Source organism: Protopterus annectens, chromosome 9.part0, assembly GCF_019279795.1.
Source record: "Protopterus annectens isolate FY-2018-M chromosome 9.part0, PAN1.0, whole genome shotgun sequence".
NCBI lineage: Eukaryota > Metazoa > Chordata > Ceratodontiformes > Protopteridae > Protopterus > Protopterus annectens.
This window is the reverse complement of record NC_056743.1, coordinates 1,249,436,446-1,249,451,733: the sequence shown is the minus strand read 5'-3', so window position 1 is coordinate 1,249,451,733 and position 15,288 is coordinate 1,249,436,446. Positions and strand designations below refer to the sequence as shown.

The 15,288-nt window shown below is 43.4% G+C and overlaps 1 protein-coding gene across 1 annotated transcript in view; it reads right to left on the bottom strand.

Annotated features, from left to right (window-relative positions):
• The window catches only part of LOC122811972 (beta-adrenergic receptor kinase 1-like), a 2,445,913-nt gene that overhangs the window by 558,216 nt on the left and 1,872,409 nt on the right, over positions 1–15,288 (bottom strand). The gene's annotated exons all lie outside the window — the stretch shown is intronic.

Sequence of the window (15,288 nt, the reverse complement as noted above, 5' to 3'; positions counted from 1 at the left end):
AATACAAAGTTAAGGTCCCAGGCTGGAGTTGGGGCTCTCCTGGGTGGTCGTAGATTTTTGGCCCCTCTGAGGAACTGCTTAAGCAGAGGATGAGAGAAGAGGGGAGACTGTGTGTTACAATGAGCTGAAATGGCTGAGGTGTCAATTTTGATGGAGGAGGAAGACAGGCCCTTGTGAAGCATCTCAGTTAATTATTGTAAAATCTGAGGTAAATTGGGCACTGCTGTGCTCCATCCCTTGAGAATGGTTCCAGGCACAGAATATTTTCCATTTTTCAGCATAAGATTTTCTAGTACTAGGCCTCCTTGCCTCTAAAATGATATCCATCACTGGTTTACTGAGGGATGGCAAAGGAGAGATTAGTTAATTAGGAAGGCTGCTAGGTTCAGTGTATGAAGCTGAGGGTGCAGAATTTGGTTCTCCTGCTGAGACAATAGGGTAGGAGTCTGAGGCAGGTGCCATGGGGCCAACAGTGACACACTGCGCAAGAGGGGGTACCCGTGTTGGTGTGGCCAGTCTGGTGCAATCAAAATCGTCCTTGGTTTGTCTTGTTTGATCTTTAGTAGTACTTTGGAAAGGAGAGGCAGAGAAGGAAAGGCATAAACTGTTTTTCCAGCTGAAGGACAGCATCCACTTTCCAAGTTTGTTTGTGGGGAGTCCTTGTACAAAAATTGCCCAAATTATAGTTCTGGAGGTAGGCAAACAGGCCTATATCTGGGCTCCACCATTTGCTTGTCAACATGTTGAAAATCTTTGGTTCCAGCTTCCACTCGTGTGGGTCCATGAGGTTTCTGCTTGGCTCGTCTGCCAGTGCATTTAGTTTTCCTGGCAGGAATTGAGCTTGTAGCTGCACTTGGTAGCTCAGGACTGTGTTCCACAATGCCATGGCTAGACTGCATAGGGGGTAAGAATGTGTACCCCTCTGCTTGTTTATGTACCACATAACAGTGCTGTTGTCCGTCTTTACCATTGATTGTCCTGGAAGAATGTGGTCAATGAAGGCTGTCAGAGCATGCTGTACAGCTAACATTTCTTTTTGATTGGTATGCAAGTGCATTTGACTTAGGTTCCATTTGCCCTGAATGCACTTCCCTGCCAGGTGAGCCCCACATGCATAATGCGATGCATCTGTTGTTAGGGTTTGGGCGGCAGGGGGTGGTGTGAATGGTAGTCCCTTGTTTTGGTGGCAGGCCTCTGCCCACCAAAGAAACTCTAGGCGTAGGCAAGGTATGATAGGAATCATTGTTTCTAGATTCTGAGAATGTTGACACCATAGGCTTTTTAGATACCATTGTAGTTTCCTCAAATGCAGTCTTGCATATGGAATCAGAAGAATGCAGGAGGCCATGAACCCCCAAGGCTTGTAGTATTTGCCTTGCCGATAGTAGAGTTTTTGTGGCCACTTGTTTGAAGTAGGTTTTCAAATGAATTTATTTCTCGGACGTGAGGAAAGCCATCTAGGAAGTTGTATTCAAGCTTGCTCCCAGGAATATGATTTGTTGACAGGGTAACCAGGTGTGATTTCTTTTCATTTATGGTGTACCCCAGACAAGTTAACACCCTTTGTACAAAGGTCAGATGATTCAAAAGTATGCCCTGGCTTTCTGCCTGAATTAAACAATCTTCCAAGTATGGGTATATTTGAATAGTTCTTTGCCTGCAAAATGGGATGACTGGGGCTAGGCACTTTGTGAATACCCTGGGCGCAGTAGATAAGCCAAAGGGCAGTGCAGAGAAAAAGTTTCCACAACGGGGTACTTGGCTTTAGTTGAAGACTTCGGTTCTGAAACTCGAAAATGAAAATTTCAGGAGTCGGCCAACTGGCACTTCCAAACTGCTTCTGCTTCGGGCACCGCACGGCAAGAAAGACTGATGTAATGGCATCGGCTGCATGTTTTATACCCCAGACGACCTGACGTCATGGAAGAAGGGACAGCAACCGATGCAAGACCCAAGACTTTGTTAATCAGGCTGACTGAGGGCTACTGCAAGCAGATAACCCAAATGTGATGACTGCAACAGTGAAACACGAAGAACATCTGTACTATATCCTTCTATATCACTGTGGCAGTAGTCTTAACAGAAGGGAGAGTACAAAAGCTCAAGAGAAAGCTTGGGAGAAGGAAGGCACTGAACAGCCCTCTAGAAACCCACGCAGGATAGCCCTGGAGGTAGCATCCAACTTGTAATACCTAGTGAAGTTATGGACAGAAGTAACAGCCTCAAGGAGGGACCTGGTATCCAGCCCCTTGAAAAAAGCACCAGAGGAAGCAACAGCTTTGGTAAAATAAGTCTTTACTGAAGATGAAAGGTATTTACTATGAAAAGAATAACAAAAAGAAACAGCTTTAGAAATCCAGGAAGAGATGGTCTGCTTTGAAACAGCTAAACCCAAGCATCTAGGATGAAAGGAAACAAAAAGTGGCTCAGATTTGCGAATAATTTTAATTTCATCCAAATCATATCTGAGCTGTCTATGCAAATCCAAAGTGTGAAGAACCCTCTCAATGGCAGACTGTGGAGAAGGAAAAAAAGGAAGGTAAATCAATAGACTGATTAAGGGACAACTCATTGACTCCCATGGGCATTAAAGAAGGATTAGTTCGAAGAGACACCCTCGCTCTGTGGAAAACTATGAAAGGAGGTACGGCCTTGAGAGCCTGAAGTTCAGATACCCTCTTGGCCAAAATGACAGCCAAAAGAATAACAGTCTTCCAAATACAATATTGTAAAGAGGCTGAAGCAACAGGCTCAAAAGGAGTCTGAGTCAATTTTTCAAAAATAAAACTGAGGTCCCAGGAAGGCATAATATGCTTCCTGGGAAGCCTGATATGAACGATGCCTTTAAGAAACTGCTTGACCTCAAACGTATAGGCCAGATGAGGAGACATGGACAGATTGGCAGAAAATGCTGACAGGTAAGCTTTAACTAAAGAAAGTGTCAACCCTGCATGCAGCAGATCACACAAATAAGACAGTGAACTAGTGGAACCTCCGCAGAAGACAGGGGGCTTTTGAAGGTAAGAGAGGGACCAGACAAAAAATCTTTTCCATTTGGACAGATAAGATTTCCTGGCAGTGGGCTTCCTGGCCTCCTGTAGAACCTGAAGCATGTTCTCAGAAAAGAGGTGCCTAAAAAGGAGCAAATTCCATCACCCACACCGTCAGTTGAAGAGCGGACAAGTGAGAATGGATAAGAGACCTCTTGTCTTGGGTGAGAAAGTCCACCTGGTGAGATGACTTGTGGTGACTGTCCCTGGCCAAATGAGAAAGGAGGAGGAACCAATGCTGTCTAGGCCAAAAGGGAGTCACCAACAAAATTTTGGGAGAGTCCTCTCTGATCTTGTGCAAGGCTCTTGGAAGCAGAGGAAATGGACGGAAGCTCTACAGAAGCATCTCCTTCCAAGGAAGGGAGACTGCATCCACTTAACAAGCCAGAGGACATGGGACTCTAGAACAGAATAGAGGAAGCTTTCTGTTCTGTGGGGACACAAAAAGATCTACCTGAGGAATACCCCACTGATGGAGAATGTCCAGGAATACATCACTATAAGACATCCATTCATGAGCATGTATGCTGGACCTGCTCAAAGAGTCTGCAACTAAATTGTGCTGAGAGAGAATGCAAACAGTCTGAAGAGTCACTTGATACTGGCCAGCTAGTTCTCAGACCAAAAGAGCTAGTTTGCAGAGAAGACTGGACCTTGTACTTCCTTGCTGGTTGACAGCACATCACTGTGGTATTACCTGTGAAAAGTTTGTGGGGCCAGGGATGAGAGATGAATGAAAAGCCTGAAGAGCTAGGAGTGCTCTCATCTCCTTTATACTGACATGGTCCAACCACTGATGAAAAAGCCAGAGAGACAGAAACCTGAGAGAGCCAAAGAAGGCCACCATCCCCTGTCCGAGGTACCTGTAAAGAACTTGAGTCATGACTGGAACCTGAAAAGGAAACCCTGGATCTAGAAAAATTGATAAATACATCACTGAAGCTTGAGAAAATGGAGAAAGGGAACTGGGAAGTCAGGGGGGGGGGGGCAATGTTGAAGCTACACTGATGTGAGGTATCACTAAAGCTTTCTCATATGTAGTCCGGCCAGAAGCATGGGAATTGGTGGAAGTCATGAACTTGAGGACCTTGAGAAAATCTTTTGCTATGACTCACTCCAGAGGAAGAAGAGACTGGAAAAAAAAAACAATAAGAGACAGGGCCTTGGGGGCAGGCAGAGATGCCAGCATGAAAATGATCTGGATCCTACAACCAAGAACATGATACTGAGAAGGCATCATAGCTGATTTTTGAAAGTTTATGGTAATTCCCCAGACCCTGCAACAGGGAAATAGTAAACTGGAGATCCTGAAACACAGCTTCAGATGAGGAAGCTTGAATGAGCAGATTGTCCAGATAAGGAAAGATCTGAACGCCTCTCATCCTGCAAAAAGCAATGACAGGAGTGAGGCATTTGGTGAATACCCTTGGGGCAGTAGAGAGGCTAAAGGGCAAAGCAGAGAACTGAAAATGCAAGGAGGAAACAGAGAAACAAAAATTTCCTGAAAAGGGAATGGACGGAGATATGAAGGTAGGTGTCCTTGAGCTCCAGAGACCACAAAAGGAGGAAATCAGGTTTGAAGAGGCAACATCCAAAAAGGAGGAGTCTTGAGAAAGTTGTTGAGTTGTGAACGTTCCCAAATTCCTGGGAACCAGAAACATTCTGGAATAAAACCCCTTCTCTACCTGGGCCTGGGGTACAGCCTGAATGGTGCCCTGGGCGAAAAGAGAATGAAGGACCTCTAGGTGAAAAAAGGAAGCTATGAGGAGGTTAACTGATGCCCAAAAAAAGGAGGAAGGGATTTTCAAACCAGGAAATACCCCTGGTGGATAACAGACAGAACCCAAAAAATCTGTTCCGAGTCTCATACAGTCTGGAAAGGACAGGGAAAGACAAATGGATAAATGGTCCTGACCGACAGAAAGGGGAAGCAAACTGTCAAGTAGAACCCAGCTTGTCCTGAAAGGAAGGTTTCTGGGAAGTAGGAGTTTGAACAGACTTAACAGGAGGCACACAAATAAAAAGTACAGCTGAGTAAAACCTTACCATAACAGTACATGTCCTTCCCTTCACTGCTGCAGTATTATTTAAATCTGGTATTCCATGCCTAGGGCAGCCCAATGTTTGGCCAGTATACCAAAGCCTTAGGTTGCTTTAAGGTACACAGTATGTCACACACACCGTAGGGCATAAAGGTGACGTCCAGAAGTACCATCCTGAGAAAATGAAATCCCCAATACGAATGACAGTCCAAGAAAAAAGTACAGTTGTGTACACTTACCATAAATGTAGATGTTGGAGTGTATTCACTGTTGCAGTCATTACATTTGGGTAATCTGCTGGCAGGTTGCCCTCAGTCAGCCTGAATAACAAAGTCTTGGGTCCTGCATCGGTTGCTGTCTCCTCTTCCATGACGTCAGGTCGTCAGGGGTATAAAACATGCAGCCGACGCCATTTTATTCAGTTTTTCTTGCCCCAAATGTCAGGTGCTCCCCCAAATGGGGAGCAAAAAAAAAAAAAATAATAAAATTAAAAAAAAATAAAAAAAAAAATAAATAAATAAATAAATATATATATATATATATATATATATATATATATATATATACACACACACTCACACACACACACACATATATATATATATATATATATATATATATCTACAACTAAAATTAACCACACACAAAAAAAAAATTGAACAAAGAGAAGAAATGTTAACTAAGAAATGAACTTCGTGACAATAACAGCATTCAAAAAATAGTTAATCACACCAACAACTCTTGTAGAACTTTAGCGCTTTCGTCTTATTTATTATCAAGACTTCTTCAGAAAGACACATTTCGTAAGTATGAACAATCAATTTCACTTCCTTTAAATACATTAGTTCTAGCAGGCCATTTAAATTAACAACAGTTCCTTTCCAATAGTAAAGTGTGAACAAGCAGGGTGCTGTGTGCATTTTCATTAACATTACAATCGCAGTTACATAAGGTAAATTGGTCAGACAGTAATAGCCTTGTGGTGCCGTGTGCATACTAAAAGGGATCATGTGCAAAAAAGGGATTGTATGCAAAAGCAAAGAAAAAAAAATGGGGGAACCAGGAAGGATGAGAGTCATGCTGTGAAGATTCTAATATAAACATGTAACTCATGAGTCTTTGCCTCCAAAGGTAAGTAAAGAAGGGAACGGAGGAAGGTGGAGGATTCAGGTAGAGAGTCCTACTATGCTTTGGTATCAATGTGTGTGTAGAGAAATGTGTGGGTATGCCACCTGATGGGGGAGTGGGAGGAATGCGGTGTGGACTTGAGGGGGGGCTGTTAGGGGGCCGCCCATGACAAGGAGTGTGGAGCATATGAATAATAGTGTGTCCCAGAAGACTGTCAGTGCAGATGTTACCACCTGTGGGCTGGTTAGGATGGTATCACCCCTTGAATGGCTGCATGAAAAGTGAGACCGGGGGGGGGGGGTAGTTGGTGGGGGTCAGCGGGGGCTAGACTGGTGACTGGGAACATGTGTGTAGGGGGTATGGGGGAGTCAAAAGTCAGAGAGAGAGAGAGGAAACACATTATATTCACTTGCACAGTTGTAAATCCATAAACACATTAAATCCACTTGCACAATTCTTCAAACCCTCTTGCACAATTCTTCAAACCATATCACATTTCAATTTCTATACCATTTAAGTGCACATTTAATGTTCAGTGTCTCGTTGAGAACTGGATGGACATCAGCTCTCAGTTCTATCTGCCATTTTAATTCCCAGACTTGCAGGAATGTGTCCATGTCCCCTACAAATTCTGTTATTTTTTCCAGCACTGTGAATTTGAATCCTGTGATGTTTGGGCAAATAGCACTGTGTTTAGCCATGGCATTCAAACTGCTCTGTTTGTGTATTGCTGCAGTGTGTTCTTTAATACGGCTACTCAGCTTCCTGTTCGTTTTGCCGATACAGAAATTCCCACAGTGTTCGCAGAAAGCACAGTAGACTACATTTTTGTGTTGCAGTCATAGTGGTCATGTAGACTGACAGTTCTGTTGCAGTGCGGGAAGGTGACATTGTTGTCTTTTTGTATGTGTATACAGGCGACACACTTGCCGCAGTCAGACATTTCGGGTTCTGTCGATACTTCGCTCTGTGGGGATGGGCTTTTATTCCTCTCGAACGCACCACCAAAAGAAGAGGTTAGTTTGAAACAGAAGTTCGGGGATGTCCCAAGTAACTTTGTCAGCCCTTTTTCTCCTCCCAAGATGTCCCAATTGTTGGTGAGGACCCCTCTGATTCCAAACATATCTGTGGAAATTGGAAGGGGGAAACTTGACACCCAGTCCTTTTTGTTCGGTCCATTCTGTGCCCTTGCTGTGAATCCCTTTTCCAGGATGGGTGGGTACCTGGAGTGTCTGTGCTGTATGATCTCTTGGAACAGGTTGTCCACTAAATACTCTGGGTATTTTCTTTCTAAGAACAAGTTTCTGAGGTAAAAACCTTCCTTGATGAGGAACCTCGTCCCTAAAAATGAGTCTGGATAACCGGATGAATTGTCCTTTTACAATATTCTTTTTCATGAAATAGGGATGCTGACTGCTGAACTCTAGATAGTTATTCCGGAAAGTGGGCTTGCGGTAGATGTTGGAGTCAAACTGTTCACTTTCCGGGTCTATAGTGAGGTGGATATCCAGGAATTGAATGGTGGTTCCGATATGTCCTACCGTGAGGGTCAGGAAGTCCAGACTCTGGAAAAGAGTTTCCAGAAAATTGCTCAGAGAAAGTCTGTCCCCCTTCCAGACAAAAAAGACGTCATCAATATAATGCCTGTACATTATGGTGTTGTTGAACCCGGGCAGTGATTTAACCTTATCCATTTCCCAGGCAGTGAGGACTAAGTTCGCATATGCCGTGGCCATTCTTGACCCCATGGCTACCCCTTTCTGTTGGTGGTAAATCTTCCCATTGAATTGAAAGAAGTTATTTCTTAATACTGCTTCTGTTAACCTGCATACAGTATTAATCTTAGTTCCACTTAGGCTGGACTGCCTGTTCAGGTACTGTCTGGTGAGGGTCAGTCCTTTGGTGTGGGGGATGTTTGTGTAGAGTGCTTCTACATCTAGGGTGACCAGTAAATATTCCCCTCCATCCAGCCTTTGTTTGGAGATGTCATTTAGAAAAGCCCAGGAGTCCTTGGTGTAGTATTTGCTGTTCTGTACAATGGGGTTAAGGATGTGGCCCACGTATTGTGAAATCTTTTCTGTTTTTGTCCTTCGGTTCGATACCACGTGGCGGAAAGGTGGATTTTCAGGTTTCTTGTGAACCTTGGGGATTCCAAAAAATTTTCCAATGCTGGATGTCATGACCTGCATGAAGTCTTTTTCGTCTTGAGAGATCTCATCCCTGAGGTACAGTTCCAATAGTAGGTTGTCAATTTGTTTAAAGTTTTGTTGTACCTGGTTGATGTTGACCTTTTTGTAGAACTGGTTATTCATGAGGGATGCTTCAAGTGTTTGGATATATCTCTCCTACTCCATCACTACTATCCCGGATCCCTTGTCAGCCTTCATGATCCGTAGGGATTTGTCCTGACTAGGTTCCTTCCAAGCCTGTCTTTCTTCCCTGTTCAGGTTGTGCCACTTTGCCGAGGGCTTATCAAAAAGGAGTTTCCTGATATCCCTTTCGCAGGTACTTGCAAAGAGGCTCAGTGTGTTGGAGAGTGCAGGAGTGTACAGGCTCTTCATGGTAAGGGGTCTGTTTTCTTCCGAGCTTTCCTCATCTTCTTCAAGGCTATTACTGTCTGACCAATTTACCTTATGTAACTGCGATTGTAATGTTAATGAAAATGCACACGGCACCCTGCCTGTTCACACTTTACTATTTGAAAGGAACTGTTGTTAATTTAAATGGCCTGCTAGAACTAATGTATTTAAAGGAAGTGAAAATGGTTGCTCATACTTATGAAACATGTCTTTCTGAAGAAGTCTTGATAATAAATAAGACGAAAGCGCTAAAGTTCTACGAGTTGTTGGTGTGATTTACTATTTTTTGAATGCTGTTACTGTCACAAAGTTAATTTCTTAGTTTATATATATATATATATATATATATATATATATATATATATATAAACAAACAGAAATAAATGTAAATGCACTTTTAGCAACATAAACTTTACCTTCATCTAAAAGCAAATACACCACAAAGGCTTTAGTATATAGTGAAGGAAAGAAAAGGTATAAAAAAGGGGGTTGGAAGGTGGGTAACCAGGACTGCAACAGTGAATACACTCGAACATCTACATTTATGGTAAGTGTACACAACTGTACTATGTTCTTTGTGTTTCACTGTTGCAGTCATTACATTTGGGAAGAATCCCAAAGCTATGGATGGGAGGATGTAACTAAACAGCATTAGGAGCGGCTATAAGGCCCTGCAGAACTGCAATGGTAAAGCCTGCCCTGGATTTGGAGAAGAGAGGCAAATGATAATGCTTTGTGAAGGTATGAACAGAGCTCCAAGTAGCAGCCTCTAGAATGTCTTTGGTTGGAACCCCTCTGAGAAAAGCTGCTGAGGTAGAGGCAGCCCTGGTGGAAAGTGACCTGATCCCCTTGGGCACAGGTTTACCATTGTGCGAGTAGCAGAAACAAATGCAGTGGCTTATCCACTTAGAAATAGTCTGCTTTGATATAGCCTTCCCCTCTGATCCTGCAGCCAATGCTATCAGTAGTTGTTCAGACTTTATTAGAGATTTGGTCCTGTTTAAGTAGAATCTTAGCTGTCTCTGTACGTCCAATGAATACAGAATCCGCTCTCTCTTGTTCTGCAGATTTGGGTAAAATGTTGGCAGGTGAATTGCCTGGTTAAGACTCACACTGGATACCACCTTAGGCATAAAAGAAGGATTGGTCCTGAGGGACACCCTGTCTGGGTAAAATGTAATAAAAGGCTCCACAGCCATGACAGCCTGTAGTTCTGAAACCCTTCTTGCTGAAGTGACTGCCAAGAGAAAAGCTATTTTCCGAGATAGAAATTTTATATCCGCAGTAGCTGCTGGCTCAAAAGGAGGCAAGGTGAGTTTTTCCAGCACAAAACTGAGGTCCCATGCAGGAGTTGGTGATCTTCTGGGAGGCCTTACATTTTTGGCCCCTCTAAGATACTGTTTAAGCATAGGATGGGAAAAGAGGGGAGGCTATGTGTTGTAATGAGCTGAGATGGCAGAGGCATGGATATTTATTGAAGAAAAAGATAGGCCCTTGTCAAGCATCTCAGTCAAATATTGTAAAATCTGAGGAATATTGGGCTTTGCTGTGTCTGTTTCTTGTGCTTGGTTCCAAGCACAGAATCTCTCCCATTTATCAGCATAAGATTTTCTAGTACTAGGCCTTCTGGCTTCCAAAATGACATCCATCACAAATTTACTGAGAGGTGTTGTTTGAATAATTAAATGATCAGCCATGCTGCAAGATTCAGAGTTTGGAGCTGAGTGTGCAGAATCAGACTGTTCTGCTGAGACAGTAGATGAGGTATTTGAGGCAAGTACCAAGGAGGAAGTTGAGACATATTCCTTAGAAGTGGGTACCAGTGCTGGCGAGGCCAGTCTGGCGCAACTAGGATCATTTTTGTTTTTTCCTGTCTGACTTTTAGTAAGACCTTGGAGAGAAGAGGCAGAAGGGGAAAGGCATAGATTAATAGGTTTTTCCAACTGAAGGATAGGTTTTTCCAACTGAAGGATAGGGCATCCACTTTCCATGCTTTTTTGTGATGAGTTCTTGTGCAGAATTTGTCCAACTGATAATTTTGGGGAGAGGCAAATAGATCTATCTCTGGGCTCCCCATTTCTGTGTTAACATGCTGAAGATTTGTGGATCCAGTTTCCATTCGTGCGGGTCCATAAGATTTCTGCTTAGGTTGTCTGCCAGAGTATTTCGTTTTCCTGGCAGGAATTGAGCTTGAAGATGTATTTGTTAAGTCAAAGTTGTGTTCCACAATGCCATGGCTAGTCTGGAAAGGGGGTAGGAATGTGTACCCCCCCCGCTTGTTTAAGTACCACATAACTGTGGTGTTGTCCGTCTTTATCAGTAGTTGTCCTGGATGAAGAAAGTCCTTGAAGGCTGTCAGAGCATTCTGAACAGCTAGCATCTCTTTCTGGTTGATATGTAGATGCATTTGTTTGGGGCTCCATTTGCCCTGAATGCATCTCCCCACCAGGTGGGCCCCCCAAGCATAGTCTGATGAGTCTGTAGTTAGGGTTTGGGTGGCAGGGGGTGGAGTGAATGACAGTCCCTTGTTCTGGTGACATGTCTCTGCCCACCAACGAAACTCCTGTTGTAGGCAGGGAATGAGAGGAATCATTGTTTCCAGACTGTGACAATGTTGACTCCATAAACTTTTTAGGTACCACTGAAGTTTCCTCGTATGCAGTCTCGCATATGGAATTAGTAGAATGCAGGATGCCATGAACACCAAAGCCTGCATAATTTGTCTTGCAGATAACTGGGTTTTTGTTGTCATTTGTTTGAAGTATGTTGTCAGTTGCCTTCGTTTGTCTGGCATAAGGTAAGCCATCTGGGCAGTTGTATTCAAGCTTGCACCCAGGAATGTAATTATTTGAGAGGGTACCAGTTGGGATTTCTTTTCGTTTATTGTGTACCCTAGGCATGTTAGAAGCCTTTTTTACAAACGCCAGATGTTGAAGAAGAGTATCCTTGTTCTCTGCTTGAATGAGACAGTCGTCCAGATAAGGATAAATTTGTATGCTTCTTTGTCTGCAGAATGCAATTACTGGTGCCAGGCACTTTGTAAAGACCCTGGGCACAGCAGATAAGCCAAAGGGCAATGCAGAGAATTGGTAATGCAAAAAACCTGCCTTGAAGCGGAGGTATCTTCTGCATGATTCCCTTATTGGGATATGCAGGTATGCCTCTTTTAAGTCTAGAGTCACTAACCAAGCATTCCTGCCCAGCACAGGCAGTAGCTGTTGTAAAGTCAGCATTTTGAATTTTGGAATGTCCAGGAACGTGTTCAAAATCCATAAGTCCAGTATTGGCCACCAGGCATTGTATTTTCTTGGTACCAGGAAAAGTCTTGAATAAAAACCTTGTCCTTTTTCCTTTTCTGGTACTGGTTGAATAGCCCCCATATCCATGAGGGACATAACTTGTTTCTGAGTCTCTGCCCACTGATTTTGTGGCAGACCTGGCCATCCGTTTGGAATTGGCAAAGTATGGAAATGAAATCTGTACACCTGGGATACTATGTTTAACACCCACTTGTCCTGGGTAATTAACTGCCAATTTTGAACAAGAAGTGCTAGTTTTCCACCCAAGGGGGCTGCCAAAAGATAAGTGCTTGATGATGGTAGAGGAAAGTCATTGAGACTGCTTACTGTAGGGTTGTGCTTTGTTTCCTCCAGATTTGGAGGTGGAGGCACCCCATTGCTTTGACCTGTTAGAACCCTGTGACTGGTATCTGGAGCCTTTTGAGGGCCTGGATTTTGCCTTGAGTGGCTCTGTTGGACACAGGAAAGGACTAATTTTTTTAGTAGGTCAGTGGCTACTGAATCTGGGTGGCTGCACCTGCAAGAAATCTTTTACAGTTTGCATAGATTTAGCTTTGTCTTCCATTTTCTTTAAAACCTCTTCTGCCTTATTACCGAAAAGAGTATCATGCTGCAAGGGGGCATCCAACAATTTAGCTTTAACATGATCAGGCAGATTTTGCTCCTTGAACCAGGCATGGCTTCTAATCACAGATCCAGTAACTGTGGCTCTGCAACAGGCCTCCAAGGAATCAAAACCACATTGCAAAGTATGCTTTCCAACCTGTTCTGCTGAATGCAATAATTCCTGTAACTCTATTTTCCACACAATCAGAAAACATAATTTTCTGTTTCAGTAAGCCCATAACATGCTGTTGATATTTAAGCATATGAAACTGGCAGTTTAAGGCCCTGATTGCCAAGGTTGCAGACGTAAAAACCTTCTTTCCCCATCTATCCAGTGCCCTGGAATCTCTATCAGAGGGTGTAGGATTTTTGGTTGTAGAGGCCTTTACAGCCTTGGGGCCCTGTGAAATAGTCTCAGGATCAGCAGCAGGATTTTTGAATAGAAATTTGGGGGAGTCAGGAACCCTGTAATATGTCTGGCTTACTTGGAGCCAGAGGTAGGGAATCAGGAGCCATGCTTGATTCCAACAACACATCATCAACAATGTCTAATACAGGAGGTATTGCCAAAGGCCTATGCTGAGGAAGAAGAAGGAAATCCCTAAGCCTCTTTTTTGATTCAGAGTAGTCCTGACTATCCCAGTGAAAATGTTCCCTTAAAGTATGCACAGTCTCTCCAAAAGAGTAATCCTCAGGAGGAGATGCAGATGGGATGGATTCCTCTGCATCAGAATCCTCATAGGGTGGAATAGAAAATTCTTGATCAGAAGAGGAATCAGAAAAAATTAAACCTGATCTGAAGAATCAATCAGTGTCTTGCCTAGGCCTCTTAGTGGGTGGGTGGGTGGACGTGGGGGGGGGGATGTACCCCTGATCAAAGTAATTAAGTCCTCAGCCATTTTGATCATCTGTTTTTTAGGCATAGGGGCCTGAGCACGTGGCTCATGCATTGGTTTTTTAGACACAGAAGATGTTTTTGACCTTGTTTTTGAGGCTGGCATCAGTTTAATATAAAAATGTTGAGGCCGGAAAAAAATACATTCAGAAGCCGGTGCCTGCTCAGCGGATCCAGACCCATCCAAGGAAGAGACATCCGCGGGTTCAATACTCTGAGAATCTCGCTGCATACCGAATGGGTCTCGGTAGAAGCCTGCGACTCAAAAGTAGCGGGTATCAGGGGCTGCGAAAGTGCCTCACTGAGCACCGGTGACTGGCTTAGTAGAAGCTTCGTCGTCGGTTTTGGGCCTCAACGGTCTGTCTCTTTTTCTTTGCGTTTTTTGTGAACTCCCGTAGTCGGATTGCTAACAGACAACATTTCAGGATAATTAAATCTTGATCCTAAATATTTAGAAGCAAAAATATACTGACGCTTAATAGTGCGTTGGTTAACTCTAGCACAAAACCGACAGCAAGGCACGTTATGATCTGGGCCTAGGCAAGGAATACAGTACAAATGAAAATCCTTATGAGGTATTTGCTTCCCACAAGTAATGCAATTATTAACTTTTACTGACATCGGTAAAGAGCAAGGAAAAAGTTTCCCCAATGGGGTACATAGCTTTAGTTTGAAGACTTCGGTTCTGAAACTCGAATGCGAAAATTTCAGGAGTCGGCCAACCAGCACTTGCGAACTGCGTCTGCTTTGGGCACCGTGCGGCAAGAAAGACTGAATAAAATGGTGTCAGCTGCATGTTTTATACCCCCAGATGACCTGACGTCATGGAAGAGGAGACAGCAACCGATGCAGGACTCAAGACTTTGTTATTAAGGCCGACTGAGGGTAACCTGCCAGCAGATTACCCAAATGTAATGACTGTAACAGTGAAACACGAAGAACATCCAAAAGGTAACCAGTACATCCAGAAGAGAAATGGACCAGAGGGAGTGAATACTGCAAAAGTGAAGGGAAGGATATCTACTGTCATGTTAAGATTTTACTCAACTGTACTATGTCCTTCCATATCACTGCTGCAGTACACTTTACATCTGGGAGAGTGGCAAAGCTCAAGAAGAAACCTGGGAGGAGGAAGGACCAGCAGAGCCCTCTAGGAAGCCACCCTAGCAAAACCAGCTCTAGCTCTGGAGATTCCTTCCAACTTATACTGCTTGGTAAAAATATGCACAGAAGTACAGATAGCTGTTTCAAGAATAGAGTTAGTATCCAAACCATTGAAAAAAGTACCAGAAGGAGCCACAGCTGTAGAAAAATAAGACTTTACAGAATAAGGAAGGCTGTTACCATGAAAGGAATAACAAAAAGAAATAGCTTTAGAGCTGCAAGAAGAAATAGTTTGCATGTATACAGCTAATCCTATGGACCTAGGGTGAAAGGAAAACAAACAATGATCAGATTTTCTAACAGACTTAGTGTTATCCAAATAAAATCTGAGTTGTCTATGTACATCCAAAGTATGCAGCACCCTCTCACTGGCAGATTGCAGAGAGGGGAAAAAAGTATTCAAATGAATAGACTTATTAAGTGACAACTCATTCACCACCTTGGGCATAAAAGAAGGATTAATATGGAAAGACACCCTGTCCTAATGAAACACCAAAAAAGGAGGACAAGCCATAAGGGCTTGAA